General features: G+C 41.9%; 1 pseudogene; it reads left to right on the top strand.

The window, feature by feature from the left end:
* The first annotated feature begins 789 nt into the window (after positions 1-789).
* LOC139028266 (piRNA biogenesis protein EXD1-like) lies at positions 790-4,234 on the top strand (annotated as a pseudogene).
* The last annotated feature ends 21,484 nt before the right edge of the window (positions 4,235-25,718 follow it).

The raw sequence follows: 25,718 nt of genomic DNA on the forward strand, positions 1-25,718 counted from the left end.
GCAGCTCTAAATATGCACATTTTCGAACAAAACATAAGTGTATTGTATAACCTGATGTTATAAGACTGTCATCTGATGAAGTTGGTCAAGGTTAGTGATTAATTTTATATCTTTTGCTGGTTTTTGCGAATGCTATCTATGCGGTGAATAAATGCGGTTGTGTGTTTGGCTATTGTGGTAAGCTAATATAATGCTATATTGTGTTTTCGCTGTAAAACACTTAAAAAATCGGAAATATTGGCTGGATTCACAAGATGTTTATCTTTCATTTGCTGTACACCATGTATTTTTCATAAATGTTTTATGATGAGTATTTAGGTATTTCACGTTGCTCTCTGTAATTATTCTGGCTGCTTTGGTGATATTTTTGATGGTAGCTGCAATGTAAAACTATGATTTATACCTCAAATATGCACATTTTCGAACAAAACATACATTTATTGTATAACATGTTATAAGATTGTCATCTGATGAAGTTGTTTCTTGGTTAGTGACTAATTATATCTCTATTTGGTCAGTTTTGTGATAGCTACCTATGCGGTAGAAACATGGTGAAAATATGCGGTTGAGTCTTTGGCTATTGTGGTTAGCTAATAGAAATACATATTGTGTTTTCGCTGTAAAACATTTTAAAAATCGGAAATGATGGCTGGATTCACAAGATGTTTATCTTTCATTTGCTGTATTGGACTTGTGATTTCATGATATTTATATGCTATTATTTACTTGTGGCGCTATGCTAGGCTATGCTAGTCAGCTTTTACTGATGAGGATGCTCCCGGATCCGGTATGGGTGTTAAGTAAAGGTTAAGGTATCTTTACTTTTTTTAGTTGACTTTGCTCACATTGAAATGAATGTCTTATTAGTATTGCATGTAATAATGCAAGAAACTGACCCTGTATTCAATTTGTGGCACAGATAACTCTAGTGACCACAGACCTGAAGGTCACCTGACTGTGGCAGAGTTTCAGCCATACAGGAAGAATCTCCTACTGAGTTAGTAACCTCATGTTCCATACTCTATTGTACACATGTAGCTAACTGAAGCCAAAGGTTTGCATCATTAGCTTTTTTCATTAGGTAGCTAGCTATATGATGATGTAGCTCAACAAAATAGTTGTCTCCCTTCCTCAGATGATAATGAAATTGATGAGAGCCATGTCAACATTGTGGTCATTGATGAGCTCCATGAGAAGCTTGGTCCTGCTGTGAGTACCTAACCCTCACAATTACTGTTTCATTTCACTTCGCCCCCTGTGCGTACGCTTCACTTTACATAGCCTCTTAGCATACAGACGTGGATAACATCTCTGAAGAAAATGAAGCTGTAATGAGTCTAAGGAGCTGTGTGCCATTTGTCCTGTGGGCGTACGGAGTGATCTCTAGTACCTTGCTTGGTCATGCTCTCTCCACCTAGATGATGCACATCCGGAAGCAGCAGGTGATCGAGATAGGAGCAGACGGGGTTGGGACGTTCCAGCACGAGAGAGTCTGTTGACTGCAGGTGAGGAAAGAGAGACAGAGCTCTAAGTAATCCTACCTAGGCTTTTGGATATGAATATGTTCATCATTTTCTATTTCACGTTATCTATTACTTGTCATGAATGGAAATTTGAACTGCTGAACTATATCCAATCTCCTTTGTAGATTGCCACTAAGAACAAGGTGTACCTCTTTGACTTCCTGATGCTTGAAGCCCGGGCCTTCAAGAACAGCCTGTCCATGATCCTGGAAAATAACCACATATTAAAGGTGAGTAATGTAGACAGGAGATTATTATATTAATCCATTTGACTTCTACCATATGTAATTTCACCTCTGTCTGTATATTTATCTTATTCAGGTCACCTATAGCTGCCGGAGGATTGCCGAATGTCTGAGGGCTCAGTTTGGAGTAAATCTCACCAACGTCTTTGACACGCAGGCACTGTATTGTAGAAAATGTATGATCCTAGAGTGTGCAGCCGAAGCTTTGTTGTTGTTCTATGAATGTATTCTTACTGCACTGTAGGCATAGACTGAGTGTTACCCTCCCAGCCTTATCACTGTGATGTGTTTGGGTTATTTCTCCATAGGTGGCAGATATCCTGTACTTCTATACGGAGACAAGTAGCTTCCTGCCAGACAGGGTCAGTACTCTACAGGAGGTGGTGAGCCTACATCTGAAGATGCCCTCATCACGACTCTCCTCTCTCAAGATCAAGTCTCTGCTCACCAAGGTACATAAAGCAGGGAACATAGCACAAAAGTATGGATGTGCTCTGTGTGTGTGTGTATCTGCATTGTAAGACTTGATTTTGTGTGTCTGTACTAGAGGTCGACCGATTAATCGTAATGGGCGATTAATTAGGGCCGATTTCAAGTTTTCATAACAATCGGTAATCTGCATTTTTGGACTCCGATTATGGCCGATTACATTGCACTCCACGAGGAGACTGCGTGGCAGGTTGACTACCTGTTATGTGAGTGCAGCAAGGAGCCAAGGTAAGGTGCTAGCTAGCATTAAACTTATCTTATAAAAAACAATCAATCTTAACATAATCACTAGTTATAACTACACATGGTTGATGATATTACTAGTTTATCTAGCGTGTCCTGCGTTGCATATATTCGAAGCGGTGCCTGTTAATTTATCATTGAATCACAGCCTACTTCGCCAAAGGGTGATTTAACAAGAGCATTCGCGAAAAAAGCACGGTCGTTGCACCAATGTGTACCTAACCATAAACATCAATGCCTTTCTTCTGCCCTGGGTCCCTGCTGAAGGTCATGGCTCTGTCGGTGATCCATCTGCAGCCTCTGAGGCTGGCTGACTACACAGGCCTGGTGGACTACTACCTTAGCAGCAGCCATGAGGAACCTTTCCACACCAAGTCAATGAGCTACACACACATGACCCACCACACAACCGCCCAGATAAATAAAGGACTTACATCCTCAAACATCCAGACTCACTTACTCATTACTGTACACATGACAAATGTCAATGTTGACGGAAAACATTGTAATAGAGTTAGTGACATAAACATTTATAGATCTCAATGACAGTTATTATCTGAGATATACATGTCCCAGTGTGTTGAGATGATATAGATGCTTATGTGCTGCTTTGTGTATCTGTCTACAGAGCAGTGTTCTGGAGCTGCCTAGGGAGCTGCGGGAGTTGAAGCACATGCGGCAGGAGTGGGCCATCGACCGTTACCCTGTCACTGAGCAGGGCCTGCTGGAGCGCTCCAACCCCAGACCCCTACCCCCATCACAGGATGGGCAGGGCCAGAACACAGCCCCCCAAGACAACCTGACCGCCCTGTCCCCACAGCAGAGGAGCCTGTAGTCCCAGGACCAGTACCAGAGCTGCAGGCCCCAGCAGAGCAGAGACCCCCTGTCCCAGCAATATCCTGTGGCATCTGACCTCCATGCTATGCCCAGTGCCCTGACCCCAGAAGTCTAGCAGAGCTCCAGGAAACAGCCATCTGGAGTCGTCAGCCCAGCGGCTCCATCAGAATCAGGAGAATCAGGACTCATGGAGATAGTGATGGACACAATGGCAGGCAGAGGGAGGTCTCTGATGAAAGATCCAGCACCACCAACCCTCCCTGCCTTCCTCTCCCTGGGAAGAGGCCTGGTTTTCCCGACACCAGCGGCCCAAGCGGCCCAGGTCCCAAAGGAGAGCCCCAGGGTCCTAAAGACCCAGACCCCAGTGGGGAGGGTGGAAGTGCCTGTCCCCCCAGGCCCAAGACTCAGCCCAGTACACTGAGCTGTGCCCCAGCAGGCTGCCCTTTCTCCTGCCATGCCTGAAAACATCCCTGGGGCAGAGTGAGGCCTCTTCATCCAGAAACCCCAAGGTCTCACCTCTCCTCTCAGTCTCTCCTTCATTTCCTTTAGAAAGACTTAAGAGGACCACCTATGGTTGTGAAGGGTTGGTTGAAAATTACTTGTGTAATTGTTTATTCTACAAAGACCACTAGATGGCAGTAAATTGTCAATTTTGTTTGCAATATAAATTGCATCAATGTTTGGGGGGGAAACAGTAGTGTTTTCAGTTAAATGGTTTTCTATTTCAAATGGAAAAACGACAGTAGATTCACATCAAATTAAAATTGGATGAGTGATATTTTGATAATTCTGTATTTATGGCGTCTAGTTTACTTTGTGTACCTTGAGTACATTTTTTTGTTTATTCAAATTGCTGTTCACACTTGTTACAAATGTAAATTAAACACCAGTTCAGTACTCTGCTTATTGTGATTCTGTGTTTCTCTCTTTCTGGCCTGATTTGCGTGAGTAATGGTACATTCTGAATATGTTAAGTGCAGTCATTTCACTTGGTAATAGGGTCCTCAGCATACAGTGATATTCTGCTGGGTTACAGCCCAATAATGTCTGACTAATTCCTTTGATATGACTACATGCAGTGGTACTTCACCCATCAATGCATTCCAGCCATCTAGGAAGACCATGTATGCAGCACTGGCAGAATTATCATTCTAAATGTTTCTTCAAAGGAAACCTCATCAGTTAATTGTGGAAATAAAACTCGTTTTTATGTTGTTAATTGTCGTGGTAATTTTGTTGTTAATCACACATTTTTTTTCTCCTCAAAAGTCCAATGGGAAGTTGTGTTGGGACATGTTAGAACAAAACACCCAAAAGCTAAATGCATTTAGCTTATGATGATTAATTGCCTAAAAACTTGGCTTCTTGGCTGCTATTAATTGAGGCTGAAAGCTAAGGAAAGCATTGATGGATTTGCTATTAATTGAGGCTGAAAGCTAAGGAAAGCATTGATGGATTTGCTGTTAATTGAGGAAAAACATTGTTTATGGAAGGTTCCTTTGATTACAGATGACTGGAAAACCATTAGAGTTGGCACGGAATGAATGCAGGACGTTGACATTATTAAATTGATATTGCCTGTGCAGCACTAATCACTCAAGAAGTTCAGATGGTGATGATCACAAGTACCCAACACCTGCCATGTTTTACACAGCAAACAAAGCCTTGTCTTATCAATCTACTATCGGTTTCCTAAATAAGGATCCTGCAATGCGGATATTGCACAGATGTTCCACAAACAGCCTCTTTGAATTAATTTTCGGAGGTACGGTTTGGGAACAAAACAGGATATTAAGACAAAACAATGTGTTCAAACAGCAGCAGGGTGCGAGGTACAAATGGGGCCCACATTAATCACATCTTATTGCCATGGCTATCTAGATATAGCAGCTTGGGCCTGTGCCAGAACCCCTCATTGAAAGCATGAAACAGATAAAGTAGGCTTTTAATTAACTAGGAGGGAGCAGAGCACAAAGACCCATTTCTCTTAGCAACCACTTCTCCTCAGCTTCTGCTAGGGACTGGATGGACAGATCCTGGATCCTTCTCATATGCTTCACCTCCTAGGCCTTTAGATCATATTTTAGATATCAAAATAATCTTTATTCACCAACTACAATTGTCCTTAGTGAGAAAGTGCTGCCAGCAAGCAATAAACAATATACAGAATACTTAGTCTTCTTAGACATCATACAGAATTTACACTATCACAACTGTCTTGTTTCAAGTGATGCGAACGAAAATACAAATCCAATCCATTTAGCATTGTAACACTGACAGAGGCTGTAAATGCAGGAGGGTGCTCTAAGGGTTTCTCGAGGCTCTCTTCCCTGTTGGGTTGTGTCAATCAGTCAGTATATATGAAGTGTACTTTGTTTGGTTGGCAGAAATCACATGGCCCAGTCCATTGTGGGCCATACTCGTCCTGTTCCTGAAATTGCCAGTCTGTCATTGCCTTTGGTCATAAAACACTCAACATTCCCATTGTTTATCCACCATTTTCTATAATACATGATGATGGGGATGTAGATTTGCAGGTTATGACTAAACACTCTGGTTCTAGTTGTTCTGTATGCTATATTGTTACAGTAATGGACATGCTCTCCCCAGTCTCTGTTTCTTGCTGACGTGAAGAAAGAAAGGGGTGCAGTAGGAGAGAAGTCTGCCACAGGGCTATAGAGGGCAGGGACCTGTCATTGACAGGTAGAGAGGGACCTTATTTTAGAGGACACTGCATTTCCTGTCCGTCACAATAATGCATTATGAGCTCCGCTTCCTGTTTCTCAGGCCTGGGAGGAAGGAACAGGGCGCTTGTCACACGGTAGTCATGGCTTCCTACCTCCTCCCCCCTGGCCCCTAACTTCAGACAGTCTCTTTACTTTTGAGGGGAGATGACTACACCTTGAACATCGCAGCAGGATGTGTATGGTTACTTTTAGTGTCAGGTCGAGAAGGTAGGACACAGACATAAACATAAACTTTAGAAATACCCGCTGTGTTTATTGGTTACAAGAAATTGTTGTTTCAATGTTGTGCCTCTTCTCCGGAGGAACGTGGAGTGGAGGTCTACTGTTTGCTCATCGTGTCTAAATGTGGGTCAGAACAAACAAGTCCTTCCACAGTTAAATAAACAACAACCACACAATGAACTCCTTCATACAGTTACTGTATGCTTTATCCAAACTATAAACTCCATACACAACCTTCAAAACAGCTAATCAGAATAGAATGTGAATTGATTACATACAGTTGAAGTTGGAAGTTTACATACACCTTAGCCAAATACATTTAAAGTCAGTTTTTCACAATTCCTGACATTTAATCCTAGTTAAAATGCCCTGTCTTAGGTCAGTTAGGATCACCAGTTTATTTTAAGAATGTGAAATGTCAGAATAATAATATAGAGAATTATTTATTTCAGAATTTATTTCTTTCATCACATTCCCAGTGGGTCAGAAGTTTACATACACTCAATATAGTATTTGGTAGCATTGCCTTTAAATTGTTTAACTTGGGTCAAACGTTTCGGGTAGCCTTCCACAAGTTTCCCACAATAAGTTGGGTGAATTTTGGCCCATTCCTCCTGACAAAGCTGGTGTAACTGAGCCAGATTTGTAGGCCTCCTTGCTCACACACGCTTTTTCATTTCTGCCCACACATTTTCTATAGGATTGAGGTCAGGGCTTTGTGATGGCCACTCCAATGCCATCTATTTTGTGAAGTTCATCAGTCCCTCTTGCAGCAAAGCACCCCCACAACCTGATGCTGCCACCCCCGTGCTTCACGGTTGGGATGGTGTTCTTCGGCTTGCAAGCATCCCTCTTTTTCCTCCAAACATAACGATGGTCATTATGGCCAAACTGTTCCATTTTTGTTTCATCAGACCAGAGGACATTTCTCCAAAAAAGTATGATCTATGTCCCCATGTGCAGTTGCAAACCGTAGTCTGTTTTTTTTATGGCGGTTTTGGAGCAGTGGCTTCTTCCTTGCTGAGCGGCCTTTAAGGTTATGTCGATATAGGACTCGTTTTACTGTGGATATAGATCCTTTTGTACCCGTTTCCTCCAGCATCTTCACAAGGTCCTTTGCTGTTGTTCTGGGATTGATTTGCACTTTTCGCACCAAAGTACGTTCATCTCTAGGAGACAGAACGCGTCTCCTTCCTGAGCGGTATGACGGCTGCGTGGCCCATGGTGTTTATACTTGCGTACTATTGTTTGTAAGATGAACGTGGCACCTTCAGGCATTTGGAAACTGCTCCCAAGGATGAACCAGACTTGTGGAGGTCTACAATTATTTTTCTGAGGTCTTGGCTGATTTCTTTTGATTTTCCCATGATGTCAAGCAAAGAGGACTGACTTTGAAGGTAGGCCTTGAACTACATCCACAGGTACACCTCCAATTGACTCAAATTATGTCAATTAGCCTATCAGAAGCTTCTAAAGCCATGACATCATTTTCTGGAATTGTCCAAGCTGTTTAAATGCACAGTCAACTTAGTGTATGTAAACTTCTGACCTAATGGAATCGTGATACAATGAATTATAAGTGAAATAATCTGTCGGTAAACAATTGTTGGAAATATTCCTTGTGTCATGCACAAAGTAGATGTCCTTACCAACTTGCCAAAACTGTAGTTTGCTAACAAGAAATTTGTGGAGTGGTTGAAAAACAAGTTTTAAGGACTCCAACCTAAGTGTATGTACACTTCTGACTTCAACTGTATGTATATTCATCTTCTTTTCAGCACTAACTGGTACATTTAAAAATACTCTGATCTTGTAGATTATTTTGGTAAATTTTAGGGCTAGGAGAGCCTTTACGCACTAAATATATTGATGAATAAAAAATACAGGGGTTTGATACATCCTGAAAATTGTCATGTTCAAGTTCCATCCATGAAATATTGGAAGGTGGAAAAAAGTGTACAATAGGGGTGGAACAATAGTCCTATAAATCTACCCTAATTCTCATTAATCATGGAACTGTTGGATAATGGTCCAGTCATCTTGAACCATATGCCAGGATCCAGTTTTCACCTGCTACAGTATGTGTGGTCTGACTTCCATAATGACTCAAATAGACTGCATGTCCCAAATTATTGCACAACCATAGCCTAATATGATCCAGTAAAGCAAGCGACCCTCTGGAACAACTACACGGACCTGACAGAGGAAAGAAAGGGAAATGGAATGGAATGATGCAAAATGGAGGCTACAAAATGAAGAAAACGAACACTAAAGAGACAATTATAAATGTATGTGGGTATTACTGATGGTGGCTCCAGATAGTGGCTAATATTTAACATGATACAAATTGTAAAATAAAACTGAGAAAGCATAGGCTATAATTAAAACATTCTAAAGCGCATAGATGAACTCTGCAGGTACAGCCCCACAGAAGCCTATAGTTTGGGTGTCCAAATTTCATCCACGCAAAATATGAGGGAACACTATTCAAATTCAGAACAATGGCACCTGTGGATAAGGGGCTGCAATACATGTCATGTTGATATGAGTTTCAGTTTGCTTCCATATGGCTGGTTTCACATTCGTCTCCAGGGATCATAAGGAAATATAATCTAAAGCAATTGCTATGTGTATTTACAATCCCCTTCTCCAAACGGCTTACTCATTTACCTAGTTCTTATCAATAGCTCTTATCGATTTAGAAATTACAGTGCATGGAGAAGACTGTTATTTCCATTGGAAAAATAAAGTTGATACTTTTCCCACTTTGAACCAGAAGGTTTGTGTGACCTTATTCATGGTTTCCTCGCACGTAAAGGTGTTGGTATTATCAGGGTGTTTAGACAAGGTCAGAATACGGCTTATCTGTAGACACACCACTGCCACACCTTCATTTCTTAGATCTCCACCCTGAACGAATAGTGGGTGAATAGCATGCTATTCACATGCTTAAGTTCAAGGTCAGAATACGCATAGACAAGTGCATAAAAAGGAAATAATGTTCCATTTACGCACGCTTAACTCCGGTCAAAATTGGGGCCTATCTCTATACACATGCTCAGGCAGGTTCAGTGGAGGAATGCCTCAGATCCCAGAGGCATCCTGACACAACAGACACAACTGCATTATTGATCACCGGGGCTTGTATCCCGTTTGTGACAGGAGCCAATACAACTGTTATTGTCGTGGCCTGCTTTATTTACTTTCTACTGTATTACCACTATCCTGGGGAGGGTCTCATTAACAGCAACAATAAGGTGTAGTATTTAAAATGGGTCAATGTTCCTAGGCAACTAGCATCCCTCATGACTAGTGTTTGGTTACAGATTGGTTCATATTTAATAGGTTTTCATGAATTATTAACCATAGAGGGGGGATAAACTGTCCCACCCTCTCCTTTTCTTTTCCTCTCCTTAGAACTGTCATTCCATTTGTTGGTTGGCTCCAATCTGCACATCTTGGCCAAAACCATCATTAATATTCACACTTGACTTAAGCTCTCCTGGGCAAGCTCTTATCTTGTCCACAGCTCACCTGTCATTATGTAGATTCAGCAGAAAGGAGAGAGGAGCTGAGAGCAGTGTTCGGGTCATTCCCTGGATCATCTCTCTCCCTGTGTGTGTCAGGTCTTGATCATCAGGCCTGAGTGGTTGTGGCTCCCCAAGAAAGCACTTCTCTGCTGTCAGGTGTGATGACTGGCATAAGGTGTCAGCGAGAGCCTTGCTGTTGGCAGCCATCATCTCTCCCATGGGTGTCTGTGGTTTTGCCTGAGTAGCAGAGTCAGTCAGAGGTGGGTGATTTAATTGCCGTAGTGTTGGGGAGTTTTGATTTTTCAATCTTACCTGAGCACTGAGGCAAATAGGCGGAGATGAGCATTAGCTGGCACTTCTGGTCTGTGCTTCTCAAATGTGAAAACAAGAGTCAACTAATAGTCTGAACTGCAGTATCCCTGTCCACAGGGACATACACATCATCAATCATCAGCTTCTACATTCTACAGTATTTGCCTTCCATCTGTTTGTACAAAACAAATACACTAATCTGTTATCATAAGACCCATGTCATTCATCCTACATATAGTTCCTCTCTTTCTCTCCCTCATTCTCTCTCTCTAGAGTAACACAATTAGCTCCCACTATGCAGCACTGGTCGTATTCAACAGGGGAATGAATAGTTAACGTGAGAACAGCCAAGCTGCCCAGATGGCCACTCAGGTTGGCAATTTCTTTTTACAAAACACTGCATTAATATTTCAGTATGTTCTACTGAAGGTATGCTGTGTTTCCCTGTGGTCACTAGTCAGGCTCCACAAGGACAAGATGAGAGCTGTGACCAAACCTAATGACCAGCTCTCAGACATAAGGGCCTTAGAGGCAAAAGCAGCTTAATCTTGTAAATTCGGCTTTGATTGCTTCAGCCCTAACCTAAATGCTGATTCTATATCATGCCTGGGACCTTGAATGTTAATATCTGCACATGTTTCTCTGTAGGGCTCTCTCCCTCTCCTCTCCTGTGTACACAGGGAGGCAGCAGGCTGGAGACTAGGCTACGCTGGCTGGGGCCTTTGGAGGGTTCTCTCTCCACCAGGAGCCCACCGCCATATTGTGACCTTCAGCCAGAGCAGACTGAATCAGCAACAGTAGGAACAGATTGAGTGACAGGTGAGTGAACAGATGAGGCGTGTGTAGCTGGGCAGAGGGCAGGCCCGCGGAATACCACACAAATGCCCCTGTGCCAATCTGTACAACTGGCATCAAATGGACTGTTTGAGAGCACATTCACACCCAGGCCTTTAAGCTCCAGCAGTATGTTGTCCTGGCTTCGGTTCTGTGCAACGCTCCTGCTCTCCCTGGCTGCATTTACAGAATGCATTACATCCATTTATTGAGTGATAAAAATAACTTAAGAGACTTTGTGACTTGGCTTCATGTACGTATGTACATGGTGAGAGAATGAGGAGAGGTGGCTCTTGCCTTAAGGGTTGTGAGAGGACCAGAGAGGAACCACCCATGTCTGTCACCCTGCTTGCTCTGGAGGGTTGGAGCGTGGGGTTTCACTGATGCCTTGATGATGAACCCCATGGCATAGCACAAAGACACTCCAGCACTGGAGGACTAGTGGAAGCCTTCCCAGCTCATCCTGTGCCCAGGGTAGAGGCCAGGGACACAGTGGGACATCAACAGAGAAGATCTAGAACAATCAGAATGCCAGATTAACGCTTCAGAGCATTTTGAACATGAGTTTACCAACCGCTGACTAACTGGCCTCATTGCAGTCCCTGGGGTTCAGAGTCGTGTTCTTAACCACATGGGGGATAATGACAAAACGAGCAGGACATTCATTATTCACAAAGATGAACATGGACATGTGTCAAAGAGATCCATGAAAAATAATGGAAACTCCACTTGCTGTTCCACACATCTTCAATACAGCAACCAGAGACAGCACACAAATTAATCTCAGCATCAAGGAAGATGCAAAGGCACATTTCTCAGTGAGGTTTTGTCCCTTGTTGCCTTTGAGAGCCTCATAGGCTTTGCGGTATCGAGAAGAGGGTAGTGCTGGTCAACAGAAGAAAATATGTTTATTCTCCAGAATCTCTGGTAATAAGACATCTGGATATTGGCACCATCATCTGTTACAAATGTATTTGATTAAAAAGATGGGAGATTAGGTTCTGGCAAGTTTGGCATAATTAAGGCTGATGTTGGGGGATGTGAGTCAGTTAGGTGTGTGTGTGTTTTTGTGTGGGAGGGTTGGTTATAGCCACAGGGAAGGGCTTAGAGGTGGGAGAAGGATTCCCTGTGGCTGGCTGAATTAGTGCCTGCTGGTTTGGCCTGGCAGCTGGGCTCTGCTCCTGGCACACTGACAGCCTGCCTGGCAGGATGATGCCATGTTGCCAGGGCCAACCAGCAGTCTGCCTGGTAGGCACCAACACTAGGCACACCAAACACAAACTCCTTCAGTCCCTCCGCCAAGCTTTTTCTCTAAACCTACTCACCATTATATCTTTACTTGTGGCAATATTATTGGATTAGTGGTGGATCAAGTTTGGCAATTAAAAATAGCAAATTTGATTGATCTCATCTGGGACATTGTCAATGCCATTTTAAGCCTATTAGCCATTCAGCAGTAATGAACAATTTCACCATACAGTATTCTTCACACCACATTAATTTGTTCCAAGACAGATTGGTGCCAAGATATGCCAATCAGTTATGCTCTGTCCCTCACACCACGTACAGCTGAACGTAATCGTAATGAACATGTCCTTATGATTCAATAAAAATGTATGTTTAATTCAATGTTAGATGCTTTCCTTTGTCAGGAATGCTTAACAAAAGCTCTAAATGGGAAATCAAATGTGATACAGAAAGGAATGCCATCTGTTTTAAAAGCTGTTTATAACACAGTTGTATTAATTACCACCCATCTGTACCTACTGTTTCATTGAAAAGAAACGAGAGAATGGAAAATTGTCCTTTCACTTCATGGCAGGATTCAAGTTTGCTACCAGCTAGTGAAACAAACACACAACGTTTCTGTGTACAGTAGTGTCACAAGTGACTTCCTGTGTCAGCTGACTGGCCCCTAGAGGTGTCTGATTGAGTCTTTGACCTGCTGCTTGTAAAAGTTGTCAGCTATGGGGTTTGGGGAGCCTGGGCCTGGCAGGCAGGCTGGCTGGCTGTACCGTTGGCCCAGATGCAGGGGCTCCTGTCCAGGGATGGCACTGGGATATCAGCAAGGCCCAAACGCACCAGCTGCTATCTCCCCATCACAGACAGCTGTGTCTGAATATTCATAAAAAGCGCAGATTAATGTGTGTTTGTTTGGCCCCACCTGGTGTGCCTTCAAACAGGCCGGTGGACACTGTGTGTGGCTGCCCAGTTCCAGAGTAGACAGCCATAGTACACCACATACTGCATGGGCACCGCAAGCATAGATGTCGTCAGATCCACCCATAACACTTCTGAGATGGAGGGACAGTTACTGTGGTGGAGGAAGAACCAGAATGAAGCCTTGAACAAAGTGTCAGTGTCTAAATGTCTATACCAGGCACTGGCACAGTTAGAGTGGTGGTTCACCATCTGAAAGCTACGGACAGTTCCCCATATGAGCCCAGCTCATCAACTAAAAGTTTGTATTCCATTGAAGGCCAGTTCTAAAGCTGAACAATACATCCCAAGCCTAGCCTGCCCATTAACTGTGTAAATGTTACTGCCCATTCCAGGCCTGGCGATGGGAAGAGAAGAGCAGCTGCCTGTCATGGCTGGTCCAGTGACACTGATGGCTGTGACCATGTGCTGTCCAACTCTCTCTGCTGATGCCTTTCATTCTGCGCCAGTAGGGGATGAGGCATCAGAGACTCCCTGGCTCTCACACACACACACACACACACACACACACACACACACACACACACACACACACACACACACACACACCCCCAACACACACACACACACACACACACACACACACACCACACACACACACACACACACACACACACACACACACACACACACACACACACACACACACACACACACACACACACACACACACACACACACACACAGAAATCCCCAATCCCCACTAACAGTCGCTTGACCAACCTTGGCTCCCATTAGGATAAATGGCTCCTGTGAGAGAGGGGGTATTTGGTCAAGCAATCTACTGGCCAATGGTAATGAAAGCGGTAAATGTGACTTGGGCAAAGGGAGGATTTTGAGGTGGGGTTGCTGTCTGAATAGAGCAGATGGTCTTTACTTTCCTGCCTAAACAAGTTGAATGAACTAGTGAGCACACCAAGGCAGATTTGTGGGTAAACTGTTTTACCTCCCCTCTCTTTTCTTTGTATTTGTATTTATTACGGATCTCCATTAGCTGCTGCCAAGCTGCTTCATGGGGTCCAAACAAGATTATGGCACTTACATACAAAATAAAACAGTACATTGCACTTTACCACAACTTTACCACAACATATCTACAATACAAAATCCATAATACAGCAATGCAACAATATTACAATGACGTATGTGTAGAGTGAGTGTGTTAGCATATGTGTGCGTATGCGTGTGTGTGTGCCTGTGTGTGTCTCTTCATAGTCCACACTATTCCATAAGGTGTAGTTTTATCTGTTTCTTTTATTAGATTTTACTGCTTGTATGAGTTACTTGATGTGGAATAGAGTTCCATGTAGTCATGGCTCTATGTAATGTAGTACTGTGCATTTCCCATAGTCTGTTCTGGACTTGAGGACTGTGAAGAGACCTCTGGTGGCATGTCTTGTGGGGTATGCGTGGGTGTCTGAGCTGTGTGCTAGTCGTTTATACAGATAACTTGGTGCTTTCAACATGTCAATACCTGTCACAAAGACAAGTAGTGATGCAGTCAATCTCTCCTCTACTTTAAGGAGAGATTGACATGCATGTTATTGATGTTAGCTCTCTGTGTTCATTTAAGAGCCAGCCGTGCTGCTCTGTTCTGGGCCAAATGAAATAAAAATACAAATAAAATTATTTGGGGGGGGTAGATCAGCTTTAATATTGCATATAGATTGTAGCTTCCATCAATGTAATTGTCTGCATCACTTCCAATCCACCATATATGTTTTTGCAAAAATATGAAATATATATATTTTTTTTATTTCACCTTTATTTAACCAGGTAGGCTAGTTGAGAACAAGTTCTCATTTACAACTGCGACCTGGCCAAGATAAAGCAAAGCAGTTCGACACATACAACAACACAGAGTTACACATGGAATAAACAAACATACAGTCAATAGTACAATAGGAAAGAAAGTCTATATACAGTGTGTGCAAATGAGGTAAGATGAGGGAGGTAAGGCAATAAATAGGCCATAGTGGCGAAGTAATTATAATATAGCAATTAAACACTGGAATGGTAGATGTGCAGAAGATGAATGTGCAAGTAGAGATACTGGGGTGCAAAGGAGCAAGATAAATAAATAAATACAGTATGGGGATGAGGTAGTTGGATGGGCTATTTACAGATGGGCTATGTACAGGTGCAGTGATCTGTGAGCTGCTCTGACAGCTGGTGCTTAAAGCTAGTGAGGGAGATATGGGTCTCCAGCTTCAGTGATTTTTGCAGTTCGTTCCAGTCATTTGCAGCAGAAAACTGGAAGGAAAGGCGGCCAAAGGCTGAATTGGCTTTGGGGTGACCAGTGAGATATACCTGCTGGAGTGCGTGCTACGGGTGGGTGCTGCTATAGTGACCAGTGAGCTGAGATAAGTAGCCAGTGGGTTTGGCGACGAGTATGAAGCGAGGGCCAGCCAACGAGAGCGTACAGGTCGCAGTGGTGGGTAGTATATGGGGCTTTGGTGACAAAACGGATGGAACTGTGATAGACTACATCCAATTTGTTGAGTAGGGTGTTGGAGGCTATTTTGTAAATGACATCGCCGAAGTCGAGGATCGGTAGGATGGTCCCTTCTACTTGCCTCTTCCATTTTTGTGGTAATGCTGCAATTAATTGGTTGTAATTTTGGGTAGAGCAGACATTTCCATATGTCTGTGTTAGCTGCATGTGTGACATAACTCCACCAGTCCTATTTATGACATCATTCACAAAAATTATACCTTTTTTAAACATTTCTTCAATAAATACAGTTTTTTTTATCAATTACTATATTTGAATTTAACCACAATATTTGTTGTACTATTTGTTCCGTCCTTTCAGGTGGATTAAACTGAAATTGCAACCAACTTTCTAAGGCTTGTTTAAAAAATAAGGATATTTTGGAGATTATTTCCTTTTCAAACAACCGAGAGAGATGGCCCATGTGTTAATTATTTTCATGTGATATATTGAGTTTTAACAAAGTCTTCATTTGACAAGCGTCAAAAATGACATATTGCAGATTATTTATTTTGTGTGCAATTCCTCTGGTGTTATTTAGCTTTTAAAATGCAGCCATCTATCGTTCTTTAGGCAGATTTTTATTTGCTCTAAAATGGAGCTAATCTCATCAGCTATCTTCTTTTTCCTATCTCTGCCTATACATCTAAATAATTTGCTGTGGAACTGCATTAATGTCTGCTCTCATTTCATTCCCACACAGCTCTCTCTCTCTCTGGCTTGTGAAAGGGAGATAAAGAATCACTCTCCATGTTCTGGCCAGTTCCTGTTTGTCCTTTGAGAAAGGAGAGAGGGTTGTGTGCCTGTTAACTATTAAGGTACACATATATACTACAGGGAATGGGACCGTCACTAGACACAATGGCTCCTCATCAGACAATAAGGCTGTCGTCTGACCAGTGCATTGTGCCTTCTCAGACAATGTGGGTCTGCTTACTAGAAGGAGTGTGGCAGGGTGGGAGCCTATAGCCTATGGACTGAATGTGAGTAAAGCAGCTTACTGTAAATGCCAAAAGTTCAGTTCACACGGTCAGCTTGGTTGATTGTCTGAAGTTATTTGGTATTTCAAAATGTCAGCATTAATTGAATGACCAATGTTTTCACATCATTGTTTCCCTATGGTGGTTATGATGTGTAACCACTCTGTCAGATGACAATCCCCTACACTCTTAGAAAAGAAGGTGCTACCTAGAACCTAAAAGTATTCTTTGGCTGTCCCATAGGATAACCTATGAAGAACCCATTTTGGTTTCAGGTAGAACCCTTTCCACATATGGTTTACATGGAATCCAAAAGTGTTCTACCAGGAACCAAAATGGGTTCTACCTGGAATCAAAAAGGGTTCTCCTACGGGGACAGCTGAAGAACCCTTTTGGAACACTTTTTTCTAAGAGTGTACCTTGAACAACAGGACCACATGACATGAAACACACTGACAATCCCTGAGCGCCTGTGCTTCTGTATTACACCATGACACAATCAATTAATCTGGAAAGCCGTGTCACTTCCCCCCTGACCTACACACCACTCCCATCATCTCCCGGTCCGACTCATTCATAGAATCACAGGACTTTGTCATTCTCATGGAGTACAATGTCCATTGTTCTCATTGGTGCCCCTGGCTGACAACCAGAGAAAAATGTACTACAATTGAAGATTACTATAGAGTTTTAATGGGAACAATTTTTTTTCTCCATCTTATGGCAATTACAACAATGTTTTAGCATTGTCAATAGTTACGCATAGACTTACTTCAACCTGTGCTTGTGTGTTCTGTGTTGTGTGCGTGCGTCGCGAGCGTGCATGTTTCTCTTCGTGTATGTTCGAGCAAAAAAGACAAGGAAGAGCTCATTTCTGTGTGATGTTATTATGTCACGGCCCACCCCTTCTGGTCCCCAGTTCCTCTCCCCCATGTTCCAACCGTGTTCCCCCCATGTTCGAAACATGTTCCCCCGTGTTCCAACTGTGTTCCCCTCGTGTTCCCCCAGTGTTCCCCCCGTGTTCCCACTGTGTTCTTCCCGTGTTCCCCCATGTTCCCTGCTGGTTCCACAGTCTCCACTTCAGATTGGCCTGCCTCTCACGGTTCCCCAGCCTGACTAAAGTAATACCTGGAAACCGTGTGCCTTCCATTCCCTCTCTCCTCCTCATAATAATGGGAAAGTGGTCTGGCCCTGCTGCAACAGGGAATAGAGGCAGAGAGCTTATGGGAAACTGTGTCACAGACAAGAAATGTCTCCTTTTAGGGCTCTATGTACGTGAACACAGTAACCCACACTCTTAAATGCAAGTTGCAACAAGTTTAAAATGAGGGAATATGATGTGGGTGTTATCTGTATTTTGTACTTTGAGAGAATGAGATGAGCTTGCTGATTCAAGTCAACTCTTACAGATTGTCAGTGTCCTTCTACATCCTCTAGACTTGACTTTTGTTTTTTTAACATGTTTAGAAAATGGATTAAAAACCACTGGTGACAGGTGCATGAGAGTAAGAGTGCTAATTCAAACCTGTTTTCAACTGGGAAGGCTGGCACGTTAATGCTCACATTGGCACATTTGGGTATAGGGGCTTCAGTCTGACAGGTGCATAAGGTGCAGAGATGTGGTTGGCCCTGTAGCCCAAGGGAACTAGGGGTGAGAAGTCAATACAAAACTCTACGGGGGTTGACAGGGAATTAACACTGCAGATTAAAGATGGGATCCAAGATGTATCAATGACAGTATTATAAAAGTCATTGACTGCTAAACTAATATTGCCTATACTGTATTTTCACTATGACTGTACACCCGACACATCCATTGTATACACTGTATATATGTCATTGCAGCATCCCTCCTGCATATACAGTAGATACGTATATCCCCATTGTAAATTGTATATCCTCAATGTAAATCAGCCCATACCCTAGAGTTGTATGTTTCATGTTTTACTGTATTTACATTGTATGTTGACTTGTGTTAAATTCCTCTGTATTTATTCTGTCTGTATACTGTCTGTACATTGTCTATTGCTGGCAGAATCAATTGGGTGTGTGTAATGTATTGGCGAATGAAAGTTATTCTGATTCTGTCTTCTTGTGGTTATCTGTAAGAAGAAGCACCCATAGTTCAATGTGGATCTGCTGATTATAGCTCCATGGATTTCCTCCATAATCAACTAGCAGAGATCATGTTTGTTGTTAGGGGAATGGAACCCTGTTAAAATCCAGCTCATTAATGGAGAATAATATAATCATTACAGTGGAGCCAGATGCAATCCATCACAGATTTGAAAAAATAAAATAAATTTGGGCTTGTTACAACTCATTCAGCTCAGTTAGTCTGATATGCATCTACAGTGAGGCTGCCTGTGTGTGGTTGGCCTCAGCAGCCCCTCTGAGCCTCAACACTGAGGACGTTATCCCACTGAGAGACAGGGTCCAGCAGTGGAGGAGAGGAAAGAGGAGGACACAGGGAATAATGAGAGAGGAACTCCCACCCACCACTTCCTCCTCCTCAGTGATAGGGCTAACGTTTCAGTCACACTGTCCCTCGTCAGAGTGAGTAGGCTGTATCACAACTGGCCGTGATTGGGAGTCCCATAGAGCGGCTCACAATTGGCCAGCGTCGTCCAGGTTTGGCCGGTGTAGGCCGTCATTGTAAATAAGAATTTGTTCTTAACTGACTCGCCTAGTTAAATAAAGGTTAAATAAATAAAAATAAATAAATAGTGTAAAACAAAGCACCAGCTTCATCAACCTGTGATTTTACAGCTGGTGTTTCTTGTCAATTATTGTTTTCAGCCAGACATATAGTTCTAGGTGAGGGTACAGACTGAAAGCGTCAGATAAAGGCTAGCACCAGCTTGCGCAAAATAACAGTCAGCAAATTACCTCAGGCTTACTGCAAATGGAGATGGATTATCCTTGGCCACTTATTGCAGTGATAAGATACCCTATCAGTCTGTGTTAAAGCATGTTTCCTTAACGAGCAGAGCACACTCCAACAACATCTCCTAAATGTGCTCAATCTGTTCTGCTGACAGCAATGTAGTCTGTAGGCTATAGAGAAGAACTTTGCTCTACTTCCACACTAGATGGGGAGATCCACATCAGGAGTTTTTGAAATGTCCTGTGCATGTGCTTTGTGACTGAATGGTCAAAATGACTGGTTGTTTTTTTGCTCATCGCTTTCTGCTAATTTAGAGACTTGTGATTGTGATGGAGAACTGAGAAAGTTTCCAAGGACTGCAGGGTTGGCGGGGCTTTCTTCTGATCCCTCCTATGGTTTTTTCTGCTGTTGAGGTTGGGTGGTCGGATGTCTGGAGTGAGGTTATTACTGTAAGTTGTGTGATAAGGGTTGGCTGGAGAACCAACTTTCAGGGTGTCTAGGCTTTGAAAACTAGACTCTCAATTTACTATCAGTCATGCTCTTCTTCTCTCTGAGTTCCCAGTGTACTGCTTACTTTGATGATTAAGAAGATAGGAGTTTGCTCAGATAGCTTAAGACTCAAATTACACATTAAGACATGCTTAATAGCCTTAAATTCTTAAATGTAGTCCAGCTCTGCTTTTGGAGCTGATTTATTGACTTTGTCTGGGAAATGGCTGGGAAATGCCAAAGAACACCATACCTACTGTGAAGCATGGGGGTGGAAACATCATGCTTTGGGGCTGTTTTTCTGCAAAGGGACCAGGACGACTGATCTGTGTAAAGGAAAGAATGAATGGGGCAATGTATTGTGAGATTTTGAGTGAAAACCTCCTTCCATCAGCAAGGGCATTGAAGATGAAACGTGGCTGGGTCTTTCAGCATGACAATGATCCCAAACACACCGCCCGGGCAACGAAGGAGTGGCTTCGTAAGAAGCATTTCAAGGTCCTGGAGTGGCCTAGCCAGTCTCCAGATCTCAACCCCATAGAAAATCTTTGGAGGGAGTTGAAAGTCTGTGTTGCCCAGCAACAGCCCCAAAACATCACTGCTGTAGAGGAGATCTGCATGGAGGAATGGGCCAAAATACCAGCAACAGTGTGTGAAAACTTGTGAAGACTTACAGAACGTTTGACCTCTGTCATTGCCAACAAAGGGTATATAACAAAGTATTGAGATAAACTTTTGTTATTGACCAAATACTTATTTTCCACCATAATTTGCAAATAAATACATAAAAAATCCTCCAATGTGATTTTCTGGATTTTTTTTCCTCATTTTGTCTGTCATAGTTGAAGTGTACCTATGATGAAAATTACAGGCCTCTCTCATCTTTTTAAGTGGGAGAACTTGCACAATTGGTGGCTGACTAATACTTTTTTGCCCCACTGTGTGTGTATATATATTATATATAATATATATTATATATATATATAATATTATTAGCATCGAATAGCCCCCGTGATATGCAACTTTTCAGGAACATGAGGAACCAGTATACACAGGCAGTTAGGAAAGCTAAGGCTACCTTTTTTCAAGCAGAAATGTGCATCCTGTAGCACAACCTCAAAAAGTTCTGGGACACTGTAAAGTCCATGGAGAATAAGAGCACCTCCTCCCAGCTATCCACTGCACTGAGGCGAGGAAACTGTCACCACGATAAATCCACTATATTCCCCTCAGGAAACTAAAAATATTTGGCATGGGTCCTGAGATCCTCAAAAGGTTCTACAGCTGCAACATCGAGAGCATCCTGACTGGTTGTATCACTGCCTGGTATGGCAATTGCTCGGCCTCTGACCGCAAGGCAGTACAGAGGGTAGTGCGTACGGCCCAGTACATCACTGGGGCTAAGCTGCCTGCCATCCAGGACCTTTACACCAGGCGGTGTCAGAGGAAGGCCCTAAAACTGTCAAAGACCCAAGCCACCCAGTCATAGACTGTTCTCTCTATTCTACCGCATGGCAAGCGATACCGGAGTGCCAGTCTAGGACAAAAAGGCTTCTCAACAGTTTTACCCCCAAGCCATAAGACTCCTGAACAGGTAATCAATGGCTATCCGGACTATTTGCATTGTGTGCCCCCCCCCAACCCTCTTTTTACGCTGCTGCAAATCCCTGTTTATCATATATGCATAGTCACTTTAACTATAACATTCATGTAATTCTACTCAATTGGGCCGACAAGCCAACGCTATCTGCGTTGTGTTTCCGCCACCAGCCACACCGCCAAGCCTTTCTTTTACGCTACTGCTACTCTCTGTTCAATCAATTATGCATAGTCACGTTAACCATTATCTAACATGTACATACTACCTCAATCAGCCTGACTAACCGTGTCTGTATGTAGCCTCGCTACTTTTATAGCCTCGCTACTGTATATAGCCTGTCTTTTTACTGTTGTTTTTTCTTTTACTTACCTATTGTTCATCTAACACCCTTTTTTCACTATTGGTTAGAGCCTGTTAAGTAAGCATTTCACTGTAAGGTTACCTGTTGTACTCGATGCACGTGACAAATAAACTTTGATTTGATTTGAATTTATAATTGAGAATTTCAATAAGCATTTTTCTACATCTGGCCATGCTTTTCCACTTGGCTACCCCTACCTCGGTCAACGCCCTGCACGCCCATAGCAACTCGCCCCAAGCTTCCCCCATTTCTCCTTCAGCCCAAATCCAGATAGCTAAAGTCTACTACATGATAAAATTGTTTAGAACTAGGACAGAAGATTTTTAACTGACTTTTCAGACATAACATAGGTGAAGCAGCATTCCCCTTATTGTATGGGACAGCTTTTAAGTGGCCTTTAGAGGCCATGCAATTCAGTACTCATCTATAAACAAAAGCATTTAGATCAAAAGGAGTCCATATTACAAAGGAAATTGGAAGGATAACAGTAAGTTTAGATCGCAATAAACGGTACATAGAGCACAGAATAAGTTAAGAGGAAAAACAAAAGAAATGGGAGGAACTTATTCAAGAAGATCCAGGTAATATATTATAAAATAAAGCGACTGGATGGATAATGGGGAAAAATGCACCAAATTCTTTTTCCCATCTTCCAATATAGAAATGCTACCTCAAAAAAATGGTATTAAATTGTTTACAAATGATGGAGTACGCATGATTCACCAAAAGAATATTTTGAAAGAGGAAGTAAGTACTTTAAGAATATGTTTTCGTTTCAGGTCTGATCTCACTAACATGAAACTAATTTGTATTGGATTTTTTTCCTATTAATAATGTAAAATTAACATCTGTACAGAAAGACTTTATGTGAAGGCCAATTAAGAGGAGGAAACTGCTTGATTGCAATTGGGCCTTTAAAGATGGGAAACAGTGGAAGTATAACAAAACTTTTTTTTGATATACTCAAAGGACCATTATTAGCTTGTTCTTAACCACTCCTATTAAATGGTAGATTATCAGACACGCAACAAAGAAGGTCTGATATCGTTATTACTGTAAACAGGACCCAAGTGGATATAATATAAAGATCCAGTCCATTAAAAATTGGAGACCTCTTACACTTCAGTGCTTGGATGCAAAATCCTAGCAAAATGCTTGACGCATTAGAATAAAAAAAGTTTTTGTCAGATATTATTCATCTATCAGACAGGTTTTTTTACATGGACGATACATTGGAGATAATTAAGGCAGTATGGAAACAATAGAACACTATGAAATACAGGACACCAAGGCCCTGGATTTCATGCTTGATTTTGTAAAAGGCTTTTGATAAGTACGACTGGAGTGTATACTATATAATGCCCTAGAATATTTCATTTTGGGGAATCTCTTATAAATGGGTTAAAAATTAATGTATAGTTAACCCTAGGTGTAAAATAGTAAATAATGGCTACATTCATCATAATTTGGTTTTAATCCAGAGAGGATAGCAAAGGTATCTAGATCCTCTATGAGGCCCTGGAGAGACTCTAGTTGTGGTTTTAAAAGAAAACATGAATCATCAGCGTACAATGACACCTTAGTTTTTAAACCACGGATTTCTAATCCTTAATATTAATGTTTGATCTAATTTTAACAGCTAACATTTCGATGGCAATAAAAATAGATATGCTGATAGTGGACAACCTTGTTTTACTCCTCTAGATAGTTTAAACTTTCTGAGATGTAGCCATTATTTACTATTTTACACCTAGGGTTCTATACATAATTTTAACCCATTTTTATAAGAGATTCCCCAAAATTGAAATATTCTAGGCATTTATATATACACTCCAGTCGTACTTTATCAAAAGCCTTTTCAAAATCAGCTATGAAATCCAGGCCTGGTGTCCTGATATTTCATAGTGTTCATTGTTTCCAGTACTTGCCTTATATTATCTCCAATGTATCTTCCATGTAAAAACCTGTCTGATTAGGATGAATAATATCTGACAAAACTTTTTTTATTCTATGCGTCAAGCATTTTGCTAGGATTTTTGCATCACAACACTGAAGTGTAAGAGGTCTCCAATTTTTTAATTGGACTGGATCTTTATATATACCACTTGGGTCCTGTTTCAGTAAATAACGATATCAGACCTTCTTGTTGCGTGTCTGATAATCTACCATTTATATAGGAGTGGTTAAAACAAGCTAATAATGGTCCTTTGAGTATATCAAAAAAGTTTTGTATACTTCCACTGGTTTCCCATCTTTAAAGGCCCAATTGCATCAAGCAGTTCCTCCTCTGTAATTTGGCCTTCACATAAGTCTTTCTGTACAGATGTTAATTTTACATTATTAATAGGAAAAAAATCCATACAATTAGTTTCAGTTAGTGGAGATGGAGGAGCCTGAAACGAAACATATTCTTAAGTACTTTACTTCCTCTTTCAAAATATTTTTGGTGAATCATGCGTGACTCCATCATTTGTAACAAGTTTTAATACATTTTTTTGGGTAGCATTTCTATATTGAAGATTGAAAAAAATTTGGTGCATTTTCCCCATATTCCATCCAGTTCGCTTTTTTTTATAATATATTACACTGGATCTTTCTTGAATAAGTTCCTCCATTTCTTTTTGTTTTTCCTCTAACTTATTCTGTGCCTCTATGGTACCGTTTTTATTGCTATCTAACTGTACTGTTAGTCCTTCAATTTCCTTTGTTAATATGGACTCTTTTGATCTAATTGCTTTTGTTTATAGATGAGTACTGAATTGCATGGCCTCTAAAGGCACACTTAAAAGTGTCCCATACAATAAGGGATCTGCTGTACTATGTTATGTCTGAAAAAGTCAGTTATAAAATCTTCTGTCCTAGTTCTAAACAATTTATCATGTAGTAGACTTTAGCTATCTGGATTTGGCGTGAAGGAGAAATGGGGGAAGCTTGGGCGAGTTGCTATGGGCGGTGCAGGGCTGTTGACCGAGGTAGGGTAGCCAAGTGGAAAGCATGGCCAGATTAGAAAAATGCTTATTGAATTCTCAATTATAAATCAAATCAAATCAAAGTTTATTTTGTCACGTGCATCGAGTACAACAGGTAGACCTTACAGTGAAATGCTTACTTACAGGTCTAACAATAGTGAAAAAAGGGTGTTAGATGAACAATAGGTAAGTAAACGAGAATAAAACAACAGTAAAAAGACAGGCTATATACGTAGCGAGGCTATAAAAGTAGCGGGCTCATACAGACACCGGTTAGTCCCAGGCTGATTGGGTAGTATGTACATGTAGATATGGTTAACGTGACTATGCATATATGATGAACAGAGAGTAGGCAGTAGCGTAAAAGAAGGCTTGGCGGTGGCTGGTGTGCGAAACACAACGCAGATAGCGTTGGTTGGGTCGGCCCAATTGAGGTAGAATGTACATGAATGTAATAGTTAAAGTGGATATGCCTATATGATAAACAGGGATTTGCAGCAAGCGTAAAAAGAGGGGTTGGGGGGGGGGGACACAATGCAAATAGTCCGGATAGCCATTTGGATTACCTGTTCAGGAGTCTTATGGCTTGGGGGTAAAAACTGTTGAGAAGCTTTTGTCCTAGGACTTGGCACTCGGTCATCGCTTTGCCCATGCGGTATAGAGAGAACAGTCTATGACTGGGGTGCTTGGGTCTTTGACAGTTTTTAGGGCCTTCCTCTGACACCGCCTGGTGTAA

This window comes from Salvelinus sp. IW2-2015, linkage group LG9, assembly GCF_002910315.2.
Source record: "Salvelinus sp. IW2-2015 linkage group LG9, ASM291031v2, whole genome shotgun sequence".
In the NCBI taxonomy this organism is placed as follows: Eukaryota; Metazoa; Chordata; class Actinopteri; order Salmoniformes; family Salmonidae; genus Salvelinus; species Salvelinus sp. IW2-2015.